At 36.4% G+C, this 27,000-nt stretch overlaps 1 protein-coding gene across 19 annotated transcripts in view; it reads right to left on the bottom strand.

Annotated features, from left to right (window-relative positions):
• Window positions 1–27,000, bottom strand: part of BBX (BBX high mobility group box domain containing) — a 255,771-nt gene that overhangs the window by 114,469 nt on the left and 114,302 nt on the right. For 2 of the 19 annotated variants that reach the window (XM_053663016.1, XM_053663018.1), the window contains one exon: window positions 16,731–16,848. The exons of 15 other annotated variants lie outside the window; for them this stretch is intronic. The gene's annotated coding sequence lies outside the window, so the exon portion shown is untranslated. Of the gene's footprint in view, window positions 1–12,449; window positions 12,478–12,680; window positions 12,700–16,730; window positions 16,849–27,000 lie in introns of those variants that run through there. 2 more of the 19 variants (XM_053663017.1, XM_037148878.2) reach the window with 2 other exon arrangements.

Here is a 27,000-nt window from a genome sequence, read left to right as displayed (position 1 = left end):
ATATTTGTAGCCACATCACTCTGTAAAAAGCAATTCATTTCTCCAGCATAAAGGAAATACTTGAAGACTACCAATGAAGACAGCTCCTCTTTTATACAAACTATTCTATGAGTCTTACAGATAAAGAAAAACTACCAAATGAAGAAAAGTACATGTTTAAATATTAGAAAATGTATTTCTAAAAAACAGGTTTCTTAATTTTTTGAGTTCTGTAACATGATATGCTAATTTTTAAAGAGCTTATAAGTAAACAAATGTTATCCTGAATAAGAGCTATTTAAAAATTTTTTTTAAATGGTCTTACTAATAATCTGTTCTCTTATCAAGAGCAGTGGGTAAAAAAGAAAATCTTATAAAGGGTTTAGACACAGTTTGATCCTTATCAGTAGTATTCTCTTTCTTTAACAGCCTGACAATTTTTTAACTTGGGCTACATTCTTGATTTTGTGAGGCAACAGTATAAGCCAGTCAAAGAGGAAATGAACGATGTGATTCCTGTGGTCTAGAGGGGCAGGGGTAGGTAGGTACTACCGCAAAAATATTGTGGCTTAGAAAAATGTAGAATGAACCTTTATTAAAAAGATTTCAAATGGCCATTTTATCAGAAATTGAGCTTTTAGGCACAGAATATGAAAACTCACTATCTTACCTCAGGAAGAAAAACTCTGCTCCATCAAACAAATCTCTTTGCCATTGCATTCCGCACAAGGTTTTGCTGCTATACAACTCCTTGTACCATGTCGACTCTAAGGATTATTTTCCCCACCAAAATGTTTTTTTCCTCATCAAAATGCTCCTAAAAACTTACTGAATGTGGAACTCCTCTTATCAGCCTCATCTAACTTGACATAGGAACACTCGTACTTATTTTGAATTCCTACTTTATTCTTCATTCTACATCACAGATTTTATAGAGTTAAAAACCAACCTTAAAGGTTATCCAATTTAACTCTCATTGAAAAAATGACAAATTCTGGTGCAAATTAAAAAATACGCTCAAGGTCTCAGAACTTGTTCAAAGTGTTAGAGCTAGGTATAAATATTTTGTTTCATTAAACTTCGTTAAAACTTGTGATTCAATTCATTTATTAAGATGACCAACAGTCGGTCAAACATTCAAAATAAATGTGCTGAGCATCTACATCCTTTCCAGGCACCCTGAAAAAAAGGCAAAACAATATAGTGGGAAGGAAGACAATACGGGGAAATAAGAATGCATTCAGACCTATGAGAAAATTCATCATAACATCACAAAATTTCCCCAGAAAGTTAAACTCGTCATACCCTCAATAGGCTACAGTACTTAATAAATTTAAAAAACCCCACAGTCTATACGGGGGTGGACAAAGGAAGATTTACAGTTGTAATACAAATAAATAATGTAGTAATTGATAAAAGATAGTACAAGAATAAACTGTTTTGCTTGCTCAAAACTGTAAACCTACTTCTGTCCACCCCTATATATTCTTCCTCTGCTCCAGCTTCTTTTTTGTAACACCCCAAACTTCAAGGTGTAAATAATTCTCACCTTATACTGTATTCAGGTAACACTGTCTTTAGAACTGGTGACAATACAGCACACTATAGATTAAAAAATACTGAAAACCTTCCATGAAGTTTCTACCTAGACTACAAAATATTTTCAACTTAGGTTAAGTAAATGAAATGCCACATTCAACAGCTAAATCTCCTTTCACTTAAAATACCCCTTTGCATCATATGTCCATAAAGAAGCTAGGACCTTTCTACTAATAGGTCAAATCCTAATACTTTTTAAATTTTAATTTAAGAATAAGAACAATCTTTTTCAAATAACCTGTGCTAAGACATATAAGAATATGTAAAATAATATACTTACTTTACACTTGGGGAGCTAAGGTGAAGTGATCCCTAAAGTCCCACACAGGTGACTCTAAGACATCTGCTCTAATTCTTAATACAATATCTCAGATATAAGATTACATTTCAGCTGAAAGTCATCAAACAGGTAGTATTTACAATTCACCAAGTTTTAATAATGAGTTTTATCAAGTCATAATTTGGTGTTTAGAACTTTTCCCAACCATATTAATATTCCTCTGTGTACCAGGGAAGAACAGTCAGAAGTAGAACCTTTGCAGATACATGATTTGCAAGCAAAGGATTTCAGAAAACAGAATCATAAAATTAACCTGGATTTCAAGTATAATAAAATTTATTCTTCTAATACACTCTTCCATTGTGAACTCTTAGTTATGCCAGAAATTAATCAACACTCTTTTTCCCCCTAAATACTTCTAGCAACAGTCTTTTAAGGAGACAATCAGTTTGCAGTCCTATGTGGATCTAATAAAATGTGTGAATAGTTTTATATCATTGCACTCAACCTTACAATTTCTTAAAGTCTCTTGGGACATCCTTCTCAATATGCTTCTAGCTTTGTCCATTTCATTTTTGGACTCATTTTTTTTTTTTTTTTGCTGAACTAAAGGATTCATCACTTTTCACCAAATACCACACATAGAAAATTACAATTTTCATCTTGTAAATAATATTGAAATGTATTCCTTGACTGGTCATTCCTGAGATGAAGATTCCATGTTTTCCTTTGAGGAGAAAGGAATTAATTTAGAAGAAATAGTAAGCACAGTCTCAATGGTGTTTAGGCTCAAATCTCTCAAAATTTCAACTATACTCCATGTGGATTTTAAGACTTCAAGTTGCAGACAGAAGTTCTTATTTACATCAGCCAAAATCAAATCTGAATGCTTATTTTTATTTCTTTACTTCCCAAATCAAAAAACTTTTGTTGGACAACTGCAGACACTCAGATGAGTCAATGAACATATTTCAGACAGCTGCTTCTTGTTGGTAAAACTAAAACTATTTTTGCCAAGGGAAACACAGGTTGTACAAAGAGAAATAAAAATTAGAATTAAAAAAATGTTCCTATAAAAAAGGAACACCTCCACTTAGCACAATTTGAGGAAGAAACAGCAATCTGAAATATAACCAGAACACAACTAACAGTCCTCAATTATGGGGGAAACTCCTTTTAGGAACAAGTGACAAATTATAATGATAAGTTACCATCAATTGGAAAAAAAAAAAACCCTCCCAGAACTTTTTTTTTTGGTAGGCAGTGGAGAGTTTGTTTGTATGGGTAGTGGGCAGTTCACTGAATGTCAGGATCTACCGCTGAAAAGCTCCACCTCTTTTATGGAGTATAATTTTTAAAACTAATCATTACAGTGATGAACGAGATCACCCTCCTGTTAAAAACTGGCCTTACTCTATCAAGAAAGTCACTGAAATTTTTGCCATGACTTACAAACATTAAAAGTTTTCTAGCTAACTTTCAACAAACAAAAACATTAATCAAAATTCTTCTTTTCTGAGCTTTCCAGTTTTATCCTATAATTTTCATTCTAGACAACTAGGACACTGGTTTCATTTCTTACATACTAAAATTACTATTTTATAAGAAATGTACTCTTATTTTTTCTCAATTGGTATAACATACATTAATAACCCAAATCTGTCAACTGACGTTTGTCTCAAATGCTGTGACTGAAGGCTAATGTATAACACGCCTCAAACTCAGACTCAAGTGTACTAACATACACGCTATTATATACAAAAACATACATGAATATAGACCTAACTTGGATCCACTTAATAATTCCTAAGAAGGGAATATATGACAAATCAATAAAGAATAAAAAGTTTCTCTGCTCTCTTTTTCAATGCTTTACCAACAAGGGAATTAAGAAAGGATGGGCTTAGGAGATAGGCCCGGCTAATTTTTCCCACTACTAGTACCTACATTCATAGATAGAATTGTAAGAACAGAAGCAGGTAATATGGAAAACCCCTTCTAGAGTGCCACATACATGCTGCTTTATTTATTTTTTAAAAAAAGGATAAATTACTGTTAATTGCTCACTACTTTTCCCTCAAAATTACAAATGCTTTTCTCGAATCCTTTGGTGCCTCACCCCAAAGGATTTGAGGAATCCATCTCTCTCACCCCAAGAGATGTAGTACTGTACCTTCTAAGTGTTGATCTCCATTTCTAACCTAATCTTTATCAGTAGATTTATTCAGAATCATGCTTTGAGTCTTTCATTCTCTGAACCCAAACTTTTCAATGACACTTCACAGTCTGTTCTCAAAATTTAACTCCTTTGATTGGCATTCCATACACTTGTGCCTCCCCCCCAACCCCTAAACTCCTGCAACTAAACTTCATCTTTTTTTGTTTCTGGGAAGATAAAGTCAAGATCCAGCTCCCTGGCATTTGGGTACTTTCTTGCCTTTTATTATTTGCCCAGAGAGTCCTTATTTAAAATGCCCTTTTCTCTATTCCTCTCCATGCAGGTCAAATATGAACGCAGACAAAATAACATCTCTTTCCTCCAAATTTTCTAACTCCCGACAATAATAGAAGAGGATCACAACGTCCTCTTCTATTATTGTCTTGAATGATTATTTTAAATCCATGGCTCTTTGCCTGTCATTTTTTTTTCACATTCCAGATACATCCACATCATGATCATTATCAGCAGTCTCTTACTTATACACAGGGAGTCTTAAAGTCCCCCACTGAAAAACAGATTTAAATTCTGTAAGTTAAATTTGCCCATGGTTCATCGTCCCCAAGTTTACAAATGTAAACTTTAAGTGGAGGAGAGGCATGAGGAAGGGCTGGTATGCCTTACTGGTCTTTGAAGTCCTAGGAAAAATGTATAGGAAAAAATCGGAGAACATAGTATCACCTTGCACATCAGCGTAACTAAGCAGAAAGAGTAACAGACCCAAAACTTCTCAATGAAAACTGTCTTTGAAATCATTTAAATGCAAATAATTTCAAACCAAAGAACAAAAATCCCTCGTACTTTTTTTTAAATTTGAAAGAAAATGAAACATACTGAAATCAATCCCTGAGTAAGCTCCAGTGAGAGCAGAAGAAAGGCTATCTTGATGAGCTTTAATCCAAGAGAATAGCTAACTGGATGACTCCAGCAAATATCAGACCCCCTGTTGCCCTGGCGCTGATTACCTAGAACTTCTGACTCAAAAGAGTTCCAGAGCCCCACCTTCCCTAAGTCCAGAGGGGTCCTTAGCAGTTGGCAGGTCACTAACTGACGAACACCTAGGCCCCGTGTTTACAGGGTAGCTTGAGACTCATAGAAAATTAACAGTGCCACCTACCCAGTGGAAGGGTTAAGTAACAGCAAAAAACTATAAACGGATAAAAGCCAAAGCCCCAAAGATTCCTCTAAGCTCAAAACAGACCTTAACCTAAGGGCAATGATGCTATCATTCAAATGAAACTCCGTGCTTAGCTAGCACAGGAAAAGGGAGTAAAGTGTCCACTAGCAAAGTACAAAAGAAATGTATTCGATTCTTAGTAAGATTTGATGAGAGAAAACAGATTGGCATATTTATGAAGAAAACCGTATTTAGTGATCGTTAATAACATTATGATGTCTATGTCTAGGTGAGCCTCCTAGGACTCCCAATTCTTAAAACAACCATCAATATTAAAGTACAGCTGCTGCTATGCTTTCTGTTCTGGTTTTTTTTTTGTTTGTTTGTTTGTTTTTTATTGAAAAGTCAATGATTAATTTTCTCCGGTTTAATAAAACCTGGTCAGGCTTTTAGAAATGTGGACTGCAGCCAGATAATGAACAATAATATACTAGTAAATTAACTTCAGGAAAACAAATTACTTGCTCACTACTTTTTCCTCAAAATTACAAACCCATTTGAATATTTCACTGTTTTCTTATGCAGATTATAAACTCCCAGACAAAATGAATATCGTTACTCCAGCAATACCTAAATTTAAATGAAGTTATTCAGAACTAGTTTAATAAGATAATGTAGAGAGATCTGTATTTTTAATAGTCTAGATAAATCTGTATTTTGTATAATTATGTCAATTTTGAGCTTAGTTTTATATATATATCACTAAATATGCTGTGTAACAGATTTGAAACATGAGTAAAAATTAAATATATAATTCAAAATTTTTTCCTTAAGCTAGCTTTTAAAAATTCCTCTTCCAAGTTAAGCCATCCAATGCAGAATCTGTAATAAATGCATCTCCTAGTTCCTTCTGAAGGGAGATTCTGTATCACATGTTTATATAGTTTATATACATTATTATATTTATATATGTTGTAAATTTTCTGCTATATTTAAAGATGACCCAACTACTAACATTATAGTTTATGTTAAACATTAACTAGCATAGAAACACTAAACAAGTGCTGTAGGAACGAGTGTTTCTGAAGCACTTTCAAGCCTGTCTAAATTAATAAAATACTAAGTGAATTAGTATTACAGAAGAGATTTTGTCACTGATAACTTAAAATATTAACGTGAATACTTAACAACGGGGCAAGCCTTTTACATTAATCAAAGACACAATGGAGGGCTGGTTAGAGGGAGTCTTCTCCTATCAGTAAAGTTTTCATGTCAGGTAATTCCTCCCATTTTCCCTTCTTAAGCATAAAAGGATTTTTCTCTCCCTGCATTCCTAAGGAACAAAAAGTTACCTGTTTTTCTAGAGATAGGAATAGTATTATTAACTGCTTCTTTCAAAACAGAACATTTGGCATAATCTATTTTTGTAGAGTTTTGTCAAGTAAGCAGTTGGGGGTGGGTGAATTTTCGCAAAGACGGTCTGGCTTCTTGTTCTTCACGGCTGGGCAGACCAGTAAATCCTGGGTCCTTTATGTTTATGAAGGCTGGAGGTGAAGGTTAACAACTGGTTTCTCAGTATTAAGAAATGTAACATTAACTTTTTAAAAACTACAAAGATTTTTAAAATTCCCAATGTGACTGAGAAGTTAATGTGGTTAAAAAGAAGTCCTTCATTAAAGTTTCCCCCCTTTTTCATTTTTTGGGGGTTACAAAATTCTTCTCCTGCTATAGTCTCTTCTTAGCCTAAAATTTGTGAGACTTACTTGTGATTTTCACAAAGTACGTCCATAAGATCATGATGAGATTAGATTCTTCTATGCCCCTCTATGAAAGTCAGAAAGAATCTACTTAATCTTGGCTCATGGTCAAATATACAGCTCTCTGGCCAAGACCCTTAGGAGTGATTAGGAAGTATTTACAATTTATGGAAGATTAAAAAAGATTTTTGTCCCTTGCTCTGTGTAGCCTGTTCTCTGGTGCCTTTTGCCTTTGGCCCACAGTTCAGAGGCATTTACAAAATGAATTCTGAACACACACAAAAAAAACACGTTCAGGAAATACCAGTCTGGTGAGAATCTAGAGTCAGACTATTCCTCAAAGTGGATGTAGCACTAATCCTTTCAAGATGAAATCCTCTCAGGGGAAGACCCAATGAAGGTAGCGAGAAGGAACTCAGGCCCTTGGAGCTGGGAAGTCCCTAGCAGAGAAATCACAGGAGAAAGGCACAGGCAACTTGCCTCAAGCATGAGATGTGAAAACAGACCCACTGACTCCAGGAAAAAGCCCAACAGTACAAACCAACACTGACTCAAAAATGGTTAGAAGAGACATGGGGTAAATTGGACAGCAATTAACAAAGACGAGGACGAACTGCCCTGGCCACAGCTGTGAGGCTAGAGGAACAGAAGGAAGAAAGGGCAAGGGGGTAAAACTCAAAAGTGTTGCACTAAACAATGCCCGGGCTGCCTAATGAATGAAACTGGGAAGCCAAAGGTGTTCATTATGTTTTCTCAAAGAAATGATAAATATATTCTTTCTCTAGAATAAATCAACCCTAAATGACAGAAACGAAGGAAGTTTGGTATATGGCCTACTTGCTCAGGTTACGAGAGGAAATAATGGCCAAGTCGCTGTGGGCCAAAAGCCCAGTGAGGCAGGTTCAGGCTCTGATAATGGTGCCCAGACACCCAATGAGAAACCAGTTGTCATTCCAATTTAAAACAGAATACAAACTGTTGGGAGTCAAAAGGAACCTTACCGATCACTGGTCTACTACTCTCATCTTTCCAAAAACAAGACTGAAATTTAAGAAGAAATGACCTGTGTATGATTTACAAAGTCACTCACTGGTACAACTGTTTATAGTTGCTTTCACCCATTGCTTTTAAGGAAATTATTGCTAAAATTTCAGTGCTTAAAGCATTTACATCTTCCTTTCTTCATTCATTAATCATCTACTGAATAGTAAGTACCAAGTACTAGACTAGATACTAGAACACTTCCCTGGAAAAGCTCAGAAAATAAATGGGGCAGATAGTAGTAACAAGTTTGACAAAAGGTAAAATATTAAGATCAATCAACAGAAATTATGGGCCACCAAGTATAGATTGTAAGATTAGGAAGAACTGTGATATGAAAATTGGAATAGCATACAAATATAATCGGATGCCAAAAAAGAATCACTGTCTGAGAAGGTAGTGGGTAAAGAACAGAAAAGGGAAAAGAGTGGCAAATATAAGCTGAATCATTCACTCAAGCTCCGGGGGCTCTAGCAATACAGAACAAAACACAGGCTGAGTAAGTCACTGCCGCTCTCAGCAGTCTGGGGGTCACTCCTCAAGTTGAATTAAAGAAAAAAGGAATCAGTAAATGATGTACACTTCCCTGCCAAACCTGGCTTTAGAAGTCAGAACAGCTGACGATTATAATTTTATGAAAAAGAATATTACATCATAATATAGTTTTCTCCAGAGAACAAAGTTTTGCTAGCAAATATACCCAGTTATTTCTGGACCTCTGGACTTAAAATGGATTTAAGAAAAGGTGCAAGTGACCAATGGAAAAACGAGAGTTAAATTAAAAACAGCTGCTACAAAAACTAAAACTAATTTTTTTGTAAAAAGTCCATGAGGGTTATTGTTAACACTGTGTTATAGACAATTAACAAAAAAACCTTTAAGCAAAAATCTAGTAATCTTAATGAGCTATAGGAGATACAGAAGGGGAACACTTACATCTGGCTAAAGGGAATATAAAATGTAACAAGTTCTATGGAAATCCATTTGCCAGTAGCTGGTAGCGTTTGAAACAGGGCCTATCCACTGACTCGGCAGTTCTAGTCCTGAACATTTATCATAGAGAAATAATGCCTGCATAAAGAGGTAGGTACAAGAATCTCAGGTATTTTTTCCTCTTCAGCTTTATATCTAATAATATAAAAACTCGAAACAACCTAAAAAGCCATCGAGAGAAAGTAGATAATGTATTTATCTACTTTGTCTTCATACGGTGAAATACAACTGAGATCATAAGTAAATTACAAGTATAAGCAAAGATGACTATCAAACACGAGGCAGAGACTTTCTATGTCTAAGATGGTGGCGTAGGAAGAACTTACATTCTGCCATGATCGCTCTCAATCTATTCCTAGAGACAAAGCAATTCCTCTCAAGAAGAAACGAGGGCTTCTACCCAAGAAACCAGAGACCACATTAAAACGGGTGAGGGCAGGAGAGACGAATACACTTACCTCGGGAACCTCACCCCCAATGCACGGACCTGCAGCAGGGAAGAATCACTAAAGGACCCGCACACAGACTCTCCCGCCCGATGGTATGGCGAAAAAGACTGGTTTAAAATTTATCGACAATATACGTAAGGAAACCGATTTTCAAACCCTAGATTATCCGCCAAACGGGAAAACCGTGGATCTTGCTCCGGTGTTGGAGATAAAGGAGAGCGCCATTTGTTGCGCTCACCTCCACCTCGCTCACACGATCCAGACACCCTAGCCAACCTCGGGCCCAGAGTACCCCACTAAACAACACACCCTAGGCCCCTACCAGGTCCACAGCTTACCAGGTAGGAGTTTCCGCAGTCTACGCGCTCTCCAGCCAGAGCTGCAGGTCCAAGCAGACTGACCCTCGGAATGCCACCAGTCCACACCTACTTCAACTACAGCCCCCGCCCCATTGTTGCCCGTCCCACAGACCGCCCACAGACCACGCCCACTTCAGCCGCAGTTCCTGGCGCCCTCGACTCCCTATGGCTCTAGCGCCCCCCAACGACAACTTCAAGCAGCCTGCCTGTCTGGGCATTCTGGTGTGGCTTGCCCTGCTCCCGAAGCCCCAGAAGCCAGGAAGCTTGCCGCTTTTAAGACTCCCAAGTGCCCCAAACCCGCTCCAACTACGGCTCCAGGAAGCCTGCCAAGGCAATTCCAGTGCAGCTTGGCCCACGACTCTTGCAGCGGGAGATAGCTTTGCAGCCACTCTAGCAAGGTGGCCCTGGCAAGGCCTATACCCCCAGGACACCCCATAGCATGCATCTGTTCCAGCTCTGACTTCAACTGGCCCCCCAACGTAGCCCCAAGTGCAGCTTGCTCCTGGTCTTTCTGGAGCCCCAAGGTCACTATAGCTCTAGCTCTGGCTGGCCTGACAAAGATGCCCGTTCCGCGCAGTCAAAAAAAAAAAAAAAAAAAAAAATCGTTCCTACACAAAGCCATTCCTTAAAGATGGGGAAAGGCTTGTTTCACCTAATTCATAGAAACAAACACAGAGATAGTCAAAGTGAGAAAACAGGGAAATATGTTCCAAACAAAAGAACAGGAAAAAAAAAACCATAAAAAGAACTAAATGAAGCAATCTACCAGATGAAGAGTTCAAAACAATGGTTATAAAGATACTCAGAGAACTTGAGAGAAGAATAGATTAACTCAGTAAGAACTTCAACAAAAAGATTTAAAAAAATCAGAATCGAGGTATACAAAAACTGAAATTAAAAAAAAAATACACTAGAGGAAATCAAAAGCGCCTTAGAGGACACATAAGAAAAGTCTGAGAGCTGGAATACAAGGTAGTAGAAATCCCTTAATCAGAAGCAAAAAGAAACAAAAAAAATATTTTTAATGGGCATGGTTTAAGGGACCTCCAGGACAAAATCCTATGAACATTTGAATCATAGGGGTCTCAGAAGAAGAGGGAGAGAAAGGGATCGAAAATTTACTGGAGAAATAATAGCTGAAAAATTCCCTACGCTGATGAAGAAAACAGACATCCAAATTCAGAAAGCAAACACAATCCCAAATAAGATGAACCCAAAAAGACTTACACCAAGATATATCGCAATTAAAGTGCCAGAATTAAAGGAGAGAATTTTAAAAGCAATGAGAAAATCAGCTAGTTACATACAGAAGATCCCCCCATAAGACCACCAGCTGATTTTTCGGCAAAAAATTTGAAGGCCAGAAGGGAATGGCACACTAACATTCAAAGTGATGAAAGGAAAAACCTACTACCAAGAATACTTTAATCCAAAAAGATTATCTATTGTTCAGAATTGAAGACAGATAAAGTTTCCCAGGTCAAGTCAGATTTATTCTAGGGATGCAAGGATGGTTCCCCAGAATAGATCACAAAACCACTGCTTTGCAAATCAATCAACATGATACACCACATAAACAAAATGGCTGATGAAAATCATGATCATCACAACAGATACACGAAAATCATTTGACAAAAATTCAATATCCATTTATGACACACTCTCAAAAAGTGGATATAGAAGGAACATATCTGAATATAATAAAGGGCATATATGATAAACCCACAGCTAGCATCATACTCAATGGTGAAAAGCTGAAAGCTTTTCTTTTAAGATCAGCAACAAAACAAGATGACTATTCTCACCATTCTTATTCAATATAATATTGTAAGTCCTACCACAGCAATCAGACTAGAAAAATAAAAAATATAAAAATTGGAAAGAAATAAAACTGTAACTATGCAGATGACATGATGCTAGATATAGAAAATCAAAAGATTCCACAAAAGCTATTAGAAGCTAATACATAAATTCAGTAAAGTTCCAAGATAAAAATTAATATTCAGAAATCTGTTATGGTTTGATACATTAATAAGGAACTACCAGAAAGAGAAATGAAGAAAACAATCCCATTTACAATTGGATCCAAAAAATACCTAGAAATAAATTTAACCAAGGAGGTAAAAGACTTGTACCATGAAAACTGTAAGATGATGATGGAAGAAACAGAAGAAGACAAAAATAAATGAAAAGGTATACCATACTCATGGATTTAAAGAACAGAATGTGAAAATGTCCATACTACCCAAAGCAATCTCCAGATTCAGTGCAATCCCTACCAAAATATCAATGGCACTTCTCACGTAACTAGAAATAATAACCTCAATATTTATATGGAACCACAAAGACCATAAATAGCCAAAGCAATCTTGAAAAAGAAGAACAAAGTTGGAGGTACCATAGTTCCTACTTCAAACAATACTATATAGCTATAGTCATCAAAACTGTATGGTACTGGCACACAAAAAAATACACATATATCAATGGAACAGAATAGAGAGCCTAAAAATAAACTCGTTCTTACATGGTCAATTAATCTATGACAAAGGAGTCAAAATATACAATGGGAAAAGGAAGTCTCCTTTCCAATAAGTAGTGTTGGGAAAACTGGACAGATATGTGCAAAAAAAAAAAATTAAAGTACAGTGATTCCTCACCTATCTCAGGAGTTATGTTCCAGAGACCCTGCAATAGGTGAAAATATATTTATTTTATTATTTATATATTTTAAGGCTTTATAAACCCTTCTTACACTCCTGTAAACTTTTCCCACTCTCTTGTTTACCTTTCCCACATTCCTATAAACACTTCATATTCTCCTAAACACTTTCAACACTCTTAAACCTATGTAATTTTAATAACACATAAAATTCTATATGGGCACTCACCAGTGAAGTACACTATAACTTGAATGATGAAGATCATGAATTATGTAACTGTGCAGTACTGATGGTGATGAAGGTGATGACAATGAGACACATGTACTGCACAGTCAAGAAGAGCATTACAGGTCTTCTAAAGGCACCACTTCATCAGGTGGTACAGTATCTTTGCCCTGGGCCATAACTTCTATTTCTGCTAAAGGTGTAGGTATAACCGATCTCTTCATCCAAGTGATGAACAAAGATATGGAGAGTTGCTGGCACTGCTATTTATCCGCAGAGGCAGCTTCTCCATTCAAAGAAATGCTCTTGAGTCCAAAGCATCTCTGAAATTTGTCAAACCAGCCCTTGCTGGCACCGAATGGGGTTGGTCTGGTGGGAGAAGCACTCCAGGTCCTGCGCTTCTGCGTTGTCCTTGTCTTCATCCTCATCAAGGTCTTGAACACCTGTGCTTTCTGTAAAACTGTCATAAAGTTTCTTGGCCTTCATCCAGATGCTGTTGGTATCCATCAAGATACTCTTCCTGCAGTCATTTACCCACAGGGCCAATGCAGACTCCATCCTCACAATGGCCTTATTGCGAGAAGTGACCACCTTCTTTGCAGTCTGGTTAAAAGTCATTGTTGCCGTAGACCTAATATTCCTCGTCTTTCTTTATATAGCAAACAGTAGATCTGTTGATCCCATAATGGCAGCCTACAGCCACATAACTTTTGCCTTCCCTTAACATGTTGAGAAGTTCCACCTTTTCTTCGATGGTAAGCATGTTTCTCTGGCGCTTGGGTTCACTGCCAGAAGCCTTAGAAGGTGCAGAAAGTTTGGGTGGTACCGCAGGGTTGAAATAAATTAAAACTTTTACAAAAATTTCATAGAAACACAACACCTCAGAGCAACACTACTTACAGTGATCAGATATTGATGGGAAGTGGACAAGGAGAGATGCTGAACATATAGTCAGAGTGCAGGAGAGCAGACAAATGCTACAGTCATTGAGCCAATCAGTGCCCAGAATACAGAACACAGTGCTGTGGTTGGTTGCCTTCCCTTCCATCAGCCAATAGTGTGCCATGTACAATCTCACCTTGGCAAACTTGCATAAGTGGTAGTGGCATACTGCATTTCCATTGTGTACAGTATGGTATTCATCCGCTGATGAATTTTATTTCGATTTAATATTCTTTTAATATGGTTGAATTAATTTTTTATTTTTATATTGTTTTAATTTTTTAGGCAAAAATAATTAAAATCATAATTATATAAATACCTATATACTGCAAAATCCCACAATATACCAATATCCCAACAAGAACTCTGTAATACAGAATTAGATACGTATTTTTAAAAAACCTGCAACACAATGAAGCTGCAATAAGTGAACCACAATATACCGAGGGATGACTACCACTTTCTCACATCATTGAAAAAAAATAAAATCAAAATGAATTAAAGAATTAAATGTATGACCTACAACCATGGAAGTCCTAGAATAAAACACAGGCACTAAAACTCTTTAACATTACTCTTAGCAATATTTTAAAAATATATGTCCTCAGCAAAGGCAACAAAAGCAAAAATAAACAGATGTGACTCCATCAAATTAAAAAGTTTTTGCAGAGTGAGAAAAATCATTGACAAGGCGAAACAGCAACCTACTGAATGGGAGAAGATGTTTGCAGATGACATATCCAATAATGGGTTAGTGTCCAAAATATATAAAGAACTCCTACAACTCAACATCAAAAAGAAAAACAATACGATTTAAAAAATGGACAGAGGTCCTGAATAGATTATTTCTTCAAAAAAGACATACGGATGGCCCACAGACACATGAAAATATGCTAAATATCACGAAATCATCAAGGAAATGCAAATCAAAACCAAAAAGAGATATCATCTCACATCTGTCAGAATGGCTATTATCAAAAGATAACAAATTACAAGAGTTGGAGCGAGTGTGAAGAAAAGGGAATCCCTTGTACACTGTTGGTGGAGGTATAAATTGGTGTAGTGCAGCCACTATGGAAAACAGTACAGAGATTCCTCAAAAAATTGAAAAGAGAACTACTGTACAACCCAGCAATTCTACTTCTGGCTATTTATCTAAAGAAAATGAAAGTACTAATTCAAAAAAACATAAGCATCCCTATGTTCATTGTAGCATTGTTTACAATAGCCAACATGTGGAAGAAACCTCAGTATCTAACAATAAATGAATGGATAAAAAGATGTAATATGTTTCAATAAAACAGATTATTACTTAACCATAAAAATGCATGAAACCTTGCCATTTGAAATAACACAGATGTAGCTACAGAGCATTATGTTAAGTGAAATAAGTAGGAAGAGAAAGACAAATACCATATTTCATTTATGTAAACCAAAACAAATGAACAACAAGAAAAAACAGAAATAAACTCCTAGATAAAGAAAACTGATGGTTGCCAGAGGGGAGGAGGGTAAGGGAATTAAGAAGCACAAACTTCCAGTTGTACAATAAGTCAGGGGGATGTAATATACACCATAGCGAATACAGTTAACAGTGTCCTAAAAACTTTTCACAGTAACAAATGGTTACTGAACTTATTGTGGCATATTGTGGCAAATGGTTACTGAACTTCATAAGGCATATTAACTACTGAAATATTATGTGATACACTCAAAATTAATATAATATTGAATGTCAACTATGATTAAAAATAAATTTCAAATATTAAAAAATCATGATGTTGAGCAGGAAAAATAGGTGTTACATATATCATTTATTATTTATATAAAATTCAAAAACAAGCAAATCTTAATGTGGGGGATACAGAAATGTGTAAAAAATATAAGGAAAAACAGACAAATAATCAGTTCAACCTTTGGAGTTGGGGGATATGGTTAAGGAGAGGGGACGAAAACTGGGCCAGACACAGGTCTATTTCCTAAGTTAGTGGTAGCTTTTCAGTTATTTGTGTTAATGCTCTTCTTTGTATCTTATTCACATGTTATAAATATGCCCTGTATACACATAGCATTTTCTAAATACAATGAGGATTACCCCTATTTTTAAAAAGCTCTCAGAAGTAACACTGTCTTTAACAAACTATTTTAAAAGGTACTTTTTAAGAATCTACAAGTAACGAGGACCTAGCATGCATTCAGGAGTTTATAAAATGATCTCTTTAATTCACACAGCAACTCCAAGATGAACATTTTCATCCTTAGTTTACATACGAGGAAACTGAGACTGTGCTGTTACGTAGGTGTAACCTACCCAACCTTACACAACCTAGAAGAGGTGGGATTTAAAAAGTATCTAACTCTGAAACCCATGGTACAACTGCACGTAGGACTATGGGAAATATAACAGCAAAAGTAAATTTCCAATGCAAAACCAAAACTAACCTGTGATGCTAGTTTACGATTTTAACTGTCTTAGCATTGAAAATGTGTCTGTAGATCATATTATAGTTTGTATTAATTTTATTCCATAGTATACCTCTTCATTACTTCACAATCATAATTTACCTTTAAAATCTATAAATTATAAAACTGGCAACCGATATTCATTATATTTCTGGAAAGTCTCAACTTGGCCTTACGTTTCAGAATTGAAGGGAAGTATAAGAAAGTGAGCATAGGCAGGCTGAAATTCAGGGCTCTCATTTCACTACCCTCCCCCATCAGGGACTCACTGAGGCAAGTGAACTGGCTTTGGAGCCCCGCAAAAATTGCACACTCCTTCCCCCTCTTTTTCCTCATCTCTCTTCTAATCATATTTCAAAACCTAATTTTGAACTCACATAGGAAACCTAATTAATACCCATCTGTTTTTTTCTACTCCATGAACTCTGGGACTCTTCAGCACACACACAACACAACTCATTTCATATAAAATTATTTGTCACCTTTTCATTTTGTCGTTTTTGTATGTGTGACCACCCTGCCAGACCCACTGAGAAGAGTTTCCAAGTTTTTATTTCTTCTGAACTATGAACTTACTTCCTTTTCCCCAAAGCACCACCAATTGTGCTCCGTAAACAGTAGTCGCTTAATAAATGCTTATTGACTTACTACAGTGGAACAGTTCGCCTCTGGTATTTCTCAATATCCCAGTGAATCCTTCACATCTATACACATGCTGAAGATGATACCAGGTACCGCTAGAGGCGTGGGGTCTTCCTGAGGGTACCTGGGACAAGAAAAACACAGAGAGAGACCAAAGACAGTCAGGAGAGACACAGAGAGAGGGAACGTGGAAATAAACAGAGGACAGAATAAGTAAGAGGAGCAAAAGAGCCAGGGGTTACAGAGAGATGAAGCAGCCAGACACTCAGAGACAAGGAGGAAGTCAGCAATCTGAACTGGGGTTTGGGTTTGGAAACCACATTTTTAGTATATTTACTCCTTTAATAGGTGCCCTCATGTTACTAAATTTATGATGTCATCAACCATTTCAAAGGTATTTCTAAGGTTTTTCTGAGTTTATATCCTTATTAAAAGTCATCTTTACAGGGTCTCATCTTTGGTCATACATATGCAAAGGCATAAACACAATCCTCAAAACAACCCCTCTGTAAATAACTCTCCAGTTTGGAAAATGGTTACTTCAGAGGGGTAACACGCCTTGCCCAAGGTCATTCATTGGAAAGCACACACTAATTGGGGCCCTAAATCTTCTGAGTCCACACGCAGTGCTTTTTCTGATATCCTATCCTGTCACTATGAGACATGAATCACATACAAACTATTTTTATAAAATGAAATTCAAACTACACAGTCAAGATAAAATTTTCTATCTTTTGGGACAATGAAATACTCAGGTTACTCATGAGGCTACTTTACCTCAGGGCTTCATTTATTTTTAAAAAGCCATCATAAAAATAAATCAGAATAAAAGTCAGAATGACAGAAAATTTTAAACAGATGAAATTAAGTGAACATCCATTTGACAACCTTTTAACATTTAAAAAAGGAGGCAGAATTAGCTCATTGCTTTTACAACATTGTAATTTGAAAGTCTTAATGATTCAACAAATTTCAGCAGAAACATCAAAAGATGCTCCACATTTCAATAAATTCTTAGATCTAAATACTAGTAAACTTCTCTCAAACTTGTTCTTTCATAATGGCTCACCTAAAAGCCCACACTGCAGTCTAATCTCAGAGTGGTGCAGAGTACAGATGGCTCATTGTTGGAGCCTTTGTAAGATCCGTTATTTTCTCGTTAGGAATCCCTGTCTTCCTCTAAACAAGCATGCCCTCTAAGGAAGTAATTATTGTGATTGTCAGAAAAGCTCCTTTGATATAAGTGTAAGCATGTTACTGGATTTCACGCAAGACAATAATAATACATAAAAATTTCCCTTCAAGTGTGCAGCAATATATTTTCCATGTTCAGCAATTTTTAAAGCAGTAATTTTCAAATAAGGCCTAAAGTATGATACTGCTCTGCCCTCTAGTGATAGGCTAGGATTTGCTCACTAAATGCTTTAATATATTTTTTAATTGCTCTTTGAGTAAAACTGAAGGTTTTATAAAAATACATATATATGATATCTAATTTTTCATTATCTGAGTAGTGAACAGGGAGTACTGGCAAACTTCTGGGTTGTAGTATGGACACAATTTAGGAAAGAGACACAATTTCTTTTCATAGGAAAGGTTCACCTGAGTATTGCAAACCAGAAATCAAATTTAGAACAATCTATTCAAATCCTTATTCATATTTTATGCCAAAAATTCAATTTAGCTTCTCTGTCAAAAACTTTATAAATTTCATAACTATAAATTTCAAATTGTTTGATTCTGTTAGTTTGGAGACTGGGGTATGAAGGTGCTATGACCTCATATATACCACATGTAGATCCACAATTTGTTGTTCCTAGACTAACATGCTTAATAAAAAATTATACTGAACATCACCTACCCCTCATTGTTCAAGTACCACTTCAGGACTGCTCAGCAGCACTGAGCCTCAGTGGTGTCGCTAGGAAGTTACCACTTCATGTGTGGAAACATTCATCAAGTGTGCCAGTTAAGACAGAGTCCTTATACAGAGATTCACCCTGTTATTACAATGAATGGAACTTCTTTGCCTCTTAGTTTCTCTTGCCGTAATTCTCTTGCAAAGAACCAATGTATTTCTAGAACAGCATTTCTACTCTTACTAATCCAAAGCGTATTACTTCGGCATCTGCATACTAGTGTTAAAAATAAACACTGCATCTGTGCTGTGGATGTAAAGGGATACCTGCATGCGTGAGGACAAGCCATAGGCAGTGTGGTGGTGTGGGGTTAGGAACACAAGACCTGCGGCCAAAATCTCAGAGGTCCATCTCCAGCCCCGCCCCTGACTAACAGTGTGACCTTAGGCAGATTATTTAACCTCTGTGTGCTTCAGTGTGCTCACTACAAAGGGGAATAAAAAGAGATACCTACAATAGTAATGTTTTATTATCTGGACAGGTATTGGGTTACATGGGTGCATGCATCTTTCAGAACTCAGAGAATATACATTTAAGATCCTGTATTATACTAAATGTAAATTTTATACCAAAAGAAAAACCTAATATATAAATATTGAACTCTAGTCAATAATACACATACTGAACTACTTAGAGCAAGTGTAATAATGTCTATAATTTACTTTCAAATACATCAAAAATTAAAATGACAATCAATGGATTAAGGATATGTAATTAAGTATAGCAAAATGTTAATGGCTAGATATAGGTAGTGAATACATATGTGTATAATGTTATGTTTGAAAGTTCATAATAAAATGTTAAGGGGAAATGTATCTATTGTATCTTTCATAGAATAGATATGAAGTTTAAGTATATATATAACAGTATTGAATATACAGAAAAGTGCCTGATAATCATCAATGACAAATGGCAATATGTTTAAGCAAATGAAAGTTGCTTCCCTGGTTGAAAGAAAAGAATAAGAACGTAAGGAGGTGTTGAACTTCCAAACTGGAGTGAGCTGTTGCCATCAAGGGTATTAGAGCTCAAATTTAAAATCTAGTATAAAACTGCACAAGCCATGTGGAGAACACGGTCTTTGAAAATCAGAAATACCTGATTTGAATCTTGGCTTTCTTTTTAATTAGCCAAGAGGTTTAATTTGTCATATTCTGAGCCCCAGTTCTTCCGTGTATAAAATGGGAACAATAATACCTGCAATCTCAGGGTCATTGTGAAGATTAGAAAAAAAATGCAAACACATATGCATTTGGCACATAAAATGCCAAAATAGCAGCTGAAGTTTTATCATTATAATGGTTGTTACTACTTAGCGTGAGTCTTACAACTAATCTCTGCACCTAAAAACACAGTGACTCCGTACCTGACTGTATCTGATGCTCTCCTAAACTTGCATGTGCAGGGGGCCTTACTACTTTGAAGAGCTTTCTGAAAGCATCTTTATTAAGACAGTAGGCCTTATTTAAAGTTTGACTGCACTGAATATAAAAGGAGAGCTGGCAATGACAGGGAAATAATTAATCATCCGTATGTTACACCAATTATAATATATATAAATACCACAGGTGAGGCATTTAGAAACTGCATTTGCTAATAGTATTTTAAAGACAGTTGCAATATACTTCAGTGCATTTCAGGATAGGACATTAGCATCTGGATAAGTTTTGATTCGAAACTGTCTATGGTAACATATTTAATGAAAAGAATACTAGAGTTATAATTAAAGAAGATGAATTTTAGGCTCCTAAGGAGTGGGTTTATAAATCATTAAAGATTACTCCATGAAGACAGTGGCTCAACATATAGTTTCAGCTAAAGAGAGAATCAAAAACTTGGCAATGGTAGCCTGTGCAGAGATAACACTGGCAAGGCAACAGCTGGCGGACCAGGCAGCCCCATATTCGCATGCAGATAAACCGGGAGAAACAATTGGGGAATGAGACAGACCACATGACCCAGGGTTTCAGTGTGGAAAAAGAAAGCCTCAAAACCTTTGGCTGTAAAAATCTGTGGGGGTTGCAGCAGTGGGAGAAACTCCCAGCCTCACAGGAGAGTTCCTGGAGACACCCACAGGGTCCTGGAATGTACACAAACCCACCCACCTGGGAATCAGCAAAGGAAGGGCCCACTTTCCTTGTGGATAGTGAGGGAAGTGATTGAAAGCTGGGGAGAATCAGGCAAGTGGCATTGTTCCCTCTCTGGCTCCTCCCCCACATACAGCACCACAGCACAGGAAGGTGGGTTGCCCTTCCCTGGAGAATACCTAAGGCTCTTCCCCTTACAACATAACACTCAAACAAATATGGCCCAAATGAAGGAACAGATCAAAACTCCAGAAAAAGAACTAAGTGACAAGGAGATAGGCAACCTATCAGGTGCGGAGTTCAAAACACTGGTAATCAGGATGCTCAAAGAAATGGTTGAATATAGTTGCAAATTAAAGGAAGAAATGATGGCTATAGAAAGTGAAATAAAGGAAAACATACAGGGAACCAACAGTGAAGGGAGGGAAATCTGGACTCAGACCAATTATTTGGACCAGGAGAAAGAAATAAACATTCAACAAGAACATAATGAAGAAACAAGAATTCAAAAAAATGACGACAGGCTTAGGAACTTCTGGGATAACTTTAAACGTTCCAACCTCTGAATTACAGGGGTTCCAGACGGAGAAGAGGAAGACCAAGAAATTGAAACTTTATATGAAAACATAATGAAGAAGATTTCCCCAATCTGGCAAAGGAAACAGACTACCAAGGAGTCTAGGAAGCTCAGAGTGTCCCCAAAAAGTTGGACCCAAGGAAGCACAGACCAAGACACATCATCATTACATTACCCAAGATTAAAGATAAGGAGAGAATCTTAAAAGCCACAAGATAAAAGGAGACAGTCACCTACAAAGGAATTCCCATAAGACTATCATCTGTCTCAAAAGAAACCTTACAGGCAAGAAGAGGCTGGAAAGAAGTATTCAAAGTGATGAAAAGCAAGGACCTACATCCAGGATTACTCTATCCGGTGAAGCTATCACTTAGAATGGAAGGGCAGATAAAGTTCCTCCCAGATAAGTTCTTCCCAAGGTCAAGTTAAAAGAGTTCATCATTATCAAGCCTTTATTACATGAAATGTTAACGAGACTTATCTAAGAAAAAGAAGATCAAAACTATGAACAGTAAAATGACAACAAACAACTATCAACAACTGAATCTAAAAAACAAAAAGAAAAACAAACTAAGCAAACAACTAGAATGGGAACAGAATCACAGAAATGGAGATCCCATGAAGGGTTGTCAGCAGGAAGGGGAAGAGGGGATAATGGGGGTAAGGGTAAAGGGAATAAGAAGCATAAATGGTACGTACAAAATAGGCAGGGGGAGGTTAAGAATAGTATAGAAAATGGGGAAGCCAAAGAACTTATACGTACAACTCAGGGACATAATCTAAGGGGGGGAAGGGTGTGCTGATGGGAGAGGAGATACAGGGTGGACAGGAATAAAGGGGAGAAAAAAATGGGACAACTGTAATAGCATAAGCAATAAAATATACTTTAAATAAAAAAACACTTGGCAATGAAAGGGGGAATATTGGAAACATTACACAACATGGCTTTCTGCCTTGACCACTGAACAAAAACTTTTCACCAAAGAACCACTGGATTACATAACCCAAACACCTTTTTCAGGTGTGTCTATATGTAGATGTGTCTATATTTTTCAATGTTTGTGTTGAAAATGCTTCCCCTTCTTCCTCAGTCCCATACTTGATGGATTTTCTCACCATAGATCCAACTGTCAAAGAACAGGTTGGTGTTTTCAAAAGTTCTGTCTAAGCCACATTTTCTACTTTTACCAATTTCAAAGTTTCAGCTCCACATCTCAAGTTATATCTACTGGTATCTTCAGCCTGAATATCTCTGAAACTTATCTCACATTTATTACTACATTCTATATATAATGACATGGATATCCCCTCTGCATTTCAAACCCAATCCATCCCAAACTTCGTCTCCTCCTCCCACAAATCGGTTTCTATTACTGGCTCCCTACTTCTGTATGTAGTGTTATCTAAATACCTACACTTTGTAAATCCGATCTTTAACTTCCTTTTCAACACTCTCCTCTCTTATGATACCTTCCTACATCCCCAACCCAAGTTCAGTCTATTGCCAATTTCTATAGATTAGTAATTTGAACAGATAACAGGAAAGGATTTGTATTCTTTGAGCGACAGTGAAAGCTAGATTTATAATGATTAAATACCTATAGCTACCAACATACACACACGGGCTAAACAGTAGTAGGCATCAAGTGTTTGAGAACATCTTCAATGAAGGAATCATTAAAATTAAGCACCAATTTTGCACTGAGAGTTGGGAAAAGACTTACTTGATTTTGTGTGTTATATATATCAATCCAAATATCTTGATACAGGGTACAACCTTCATAATCTCTCTCATAGTGGTACCATTTACAACTTCAAACCCTATTAGAAGGATAAATTTCTTCTTACCCAGAAGAGCTAAAGCCCCCATATCAATCCTTGCAATGTCTGCTGCTTTTCCCTTACAACCCATCCCACCTACCATATTTTTTGGGCCACAAGACTCACCTAGGTTTTAGAGGAGAAAAATAGAAAACAAATTTTTGAAGCAAAAAATGCGGTAAAATATTTAATAACATAATATTTCCCCAATGTAAATGTAAACAGAACTCAAAAGCAGCATTAACAACAATTATTCCTCCTAAATCTGGAGGGGGAAAGTGCATCTTATAGGTATATAGTCTGCTTGAAAATTTTCAGTGGTTCACCTACCTTTAGCGGGGGGAAATATAAACTCACCCAGACACTCAAGGCCCTCTTACACCTGGCTTTCCACCACTTTCCCATTTTACCTTTACGTATGAGGACACCCCGTCCCAGTGGCAGAGGGGTTTGTTCATCTTCCCAGACTTCTGTATTTCCTTCTCTGCCTAGTCTTCCTTTATACTCCTACCTGGGATTTAAGATCTTCCTCAAAACTCTTAATGACATTTGTTTCTCTCTCCTTTCTCTGCCTATTTAGATTTTTGCCTTCTCTCATCATATCATGACCCTGACAGTCTCTAACACAATGCACATAATAGTTCTAATAAATATTTACCAGGTAAACACACCGAAGAACAGACAGTAACTACCGTATTTTGCTATGTACAATGTGCTCCTGTGTATAGTGCACACCCACATTTTTGGACCAAATTTTCAAAAAAAAATCTCTCGTTTTAATTTTTTTATTCAATTTTTAATTTATATTTAGAAACAAAACAGATTATTGTATTCTGGGGTATTATTTTACATGCAGACATCATTATTGCTATCTAGAGTTATACTTTTAACACATAAGCATAAATAGAAGAATTAGAAACATTTATATAGATTTGGAATTAGCTACTACCTATGTATAATGTGCATCCTTTTTTCTCCCCCAAAATTTGGGCACATAAAGGTACCTTATACATGGCAAAATATAGTACTTTATCTTTAAACTAAACATACTTCCAGTGAGAATACCATAGTAAGTCCATATTCTAAAAGGGACGACAACAGGGCTGAAGAAAGTGTGAACAAGTAGGCAAGAAGGGTTTAGAATTTCAATATATGCTAATAATTGAAAAAGTATATAACTGAAGCCTATAAAATCCATGCTGGTTATGGTTACAATGTTCGCATATCCAACCATGAAAAGGCAGAATTTCTATAAAACCACAAATAACAAATACATGTTAACTTACAGAGCAGCTTTTAGAAAGAAGTAAGATATTCTCATAGATGGGACTAAATCATCTTCAAAATAAGTTTACATATGTTAATTGTGGAGTCAAAATTGATAAATGAAAGTTACTGATACTAAAGACAATAGACAAGTTGTAGTGCATGAGAATTTTTAGAAAGTAAGTAGTTTCGCTGAGGTAGAATTTTCTGTAGATGTAGAAAAATACTTTCTTCTCCTGGATCAATTAATTGTGGAATACTAAACCACTGACCTAAAATGAAGAAAACTATGGCTTTTCTAGTTTATGAATTAACTTAGCAGTTAGGTCCTAACTGAAGTAGCTGTTTAATTTTTTTAAAAATGTTATAGCTATTGTGTTGAGATAATCAATTTATGAAAATAGCTCTCATACTTTAAAATTCATTAAGAATTTGTAATACAGGTTCCTAGTTTTGTTAACATAATGATAGTCTTTAAAGAAAATTATGTCAATTATAAAAATAATTTACTTGTTTAGGGTGATAATTTTGTTAATACCAATAGTATGAAGCAGTAATATTCCTAATATAACTATAGTCCACTGAATGACAGATGGCTTATCTCCTAATATTTTCATGTATTTGAGTTTTGACTGAGTTTTAATAAACTTGTAAAATTAATTGGGGAAAGTATAATTAAAATGAAACTTCTATCACATAGGTTGTGTAGAAAATATTTTAATATATCTAACAATATAAAAAATAAATGTTACTATTTCCTAATGATTTAAAGCAAATCCATCTTGAATTCAATTCAATTCAACTTCCAATACAATAAAATGTGCAATTTGAAGGCAGACATTTACCTCATTGTGAAGGGAGACAATGACGCGCTTCAAATTCAATATCAAAGAACAGTTAAGCAACAAAAAAGTCAAATGCCATTTTTGACCTACTGTTCTTTTTGATAACAAACACATTTCTTAGAAGCCTTACCCTGTGCTGGTTACTATTACACCCTCCAGCACTTTTAATCCTCATAACCATCTTACATGTCTGGTATTTATCCCATTGCACAAGGAAGCTAAGTTAACTTTCCACTGGCCCAACCACACAAACAACTGAGTTAGACTGAGTCTTGGGTCCATCTGATTCCATAGCCCACCCTTCTGAGTTAAAGCAACAGCTCAAATGAAAAAGGTAATACACTTAAATCTTTCACGCACGAGGAGGCCTTTAAGTTTCTGCCTATACATGTTTATTAGCATTCCAAAGTAAAAGTTCTAAAGTATTTTTGCACAGGCACATTATAAACTATAATGTCTGAAATATTTTATTACCATAGAAATAACTGGTAAAAAAATTCCATGATTTTAATCAAGTAAAAACTCCTGGAGACACAACAGCCTCATTAGAAAGATTTATCTGTGTTCTCTAAAAAGTGAAGCTCTCAGTGAATAATAAAGGAAGTCCACACCCATCATTTTAACAGGAAGAACTAAACTTTCAAACCTGAAACCTTTATCATTCCTTTAAGTGTTCATTTCAAAAAAGGAAATGAAACATGAGCTGTATGCTTCATCAAGTATCAGGACTGACTAATGCTACAGAAAGCGGTTTCTTATTTAAGAAGGGGGTTGACAGGAGCTGCTCATTTCAAATTTTTCTCTATTGTCTTTTTTATAATATAACATACCTATTTGGTGACTTGGTAACTTTAATAATACTAAAAACATAGATATTCAAAACTGTACTGAAGCCATGGCTCAGAGTTTCATGCAGATGTCCAACCAGGTAGTGCCTGGACGGATACAAGGGGGGCTTACAGTATTCTGCACATGAAGACACCCCACATTTTATAGGTTTCACCATCTCTCTAACCTGGCACTTTTCATTGTAATTAGTGTCTCATAACTAAACATGCTTGGGAGAGGTTTTGCCACATCAAAGGCAGATTTTTATTATTTAAACTTTGTTCACAAAAGAAGTGCTGGCGAGGATATGGAGAAAAGGGAACCCTAGTGCAGGGGTCCTCAACCTCCAGGCCGCAGATAGGTACTGGTTGGGCCTGTGAGGTACGAGGGCACACAGCAAGAGGTGAACTTGAGTGTAATGCACTTGAACCATCCTGAAATCATCCCCCCCACCCCTTCCCCTATCCGTGGAAAAACTGTCTTCCACAAACCAGTCCCTGGTACCAAAAGGGTGAGGATTGATGGACACTGTTGGTGGGAATGCAGACTGGTGCAGCCACTGTGGAAAAGAGTATGGGATTTCCTCAAAAAACTCAAAATGGAACTGCTGTACGACAGTGGTTCCACTGCTGGGATTATGCCCTAAGAATCCTGAAACCCAGTTCAAAAGAACTTACACACCCCTATGTTCATAGCAGAGCCATTTACAATAGCTAAGTGTTGGACACAGCCCAAGTGCCCACTGTAGACAAGGGGATTAAAAAACAGTGGTACATTTACACAGTGGAATACTATGCAGCAGAAATTAAGAAAAAAAGAGGTCCTACCTTTTGCTACAGCACAGATGGAACTAGAGAGTATTATGCTAAGATAATACTCTCTAAGGCAGTCGGCAAAAGACAAATACCATATATGACCTCACTTATAAAAGAA

Source organism: Artibeus jamaicensis, unplaced genomic scaffold (genome assembly GCF_021234435.1).
Source record: "Artibeus jamaicensis isolate MK-2021 breed Jamaican fruit bat unplaced genomic scaffold, CSHL_Jam_final contig_3126, whole genome shotgun sequence".
NCBI classification, from domain to species: Eukaryota; Metazoa; Chordata; class Mammalia; order Chiroptera; family Phyllostomidae; genus Artibeus; species Artibeus jamaicensis.
The sequence above is the reverse complement of the archived record's forward strand: the minus strand, read 5'-3'. Positions and strand labels throughout refer to the sequence as shown.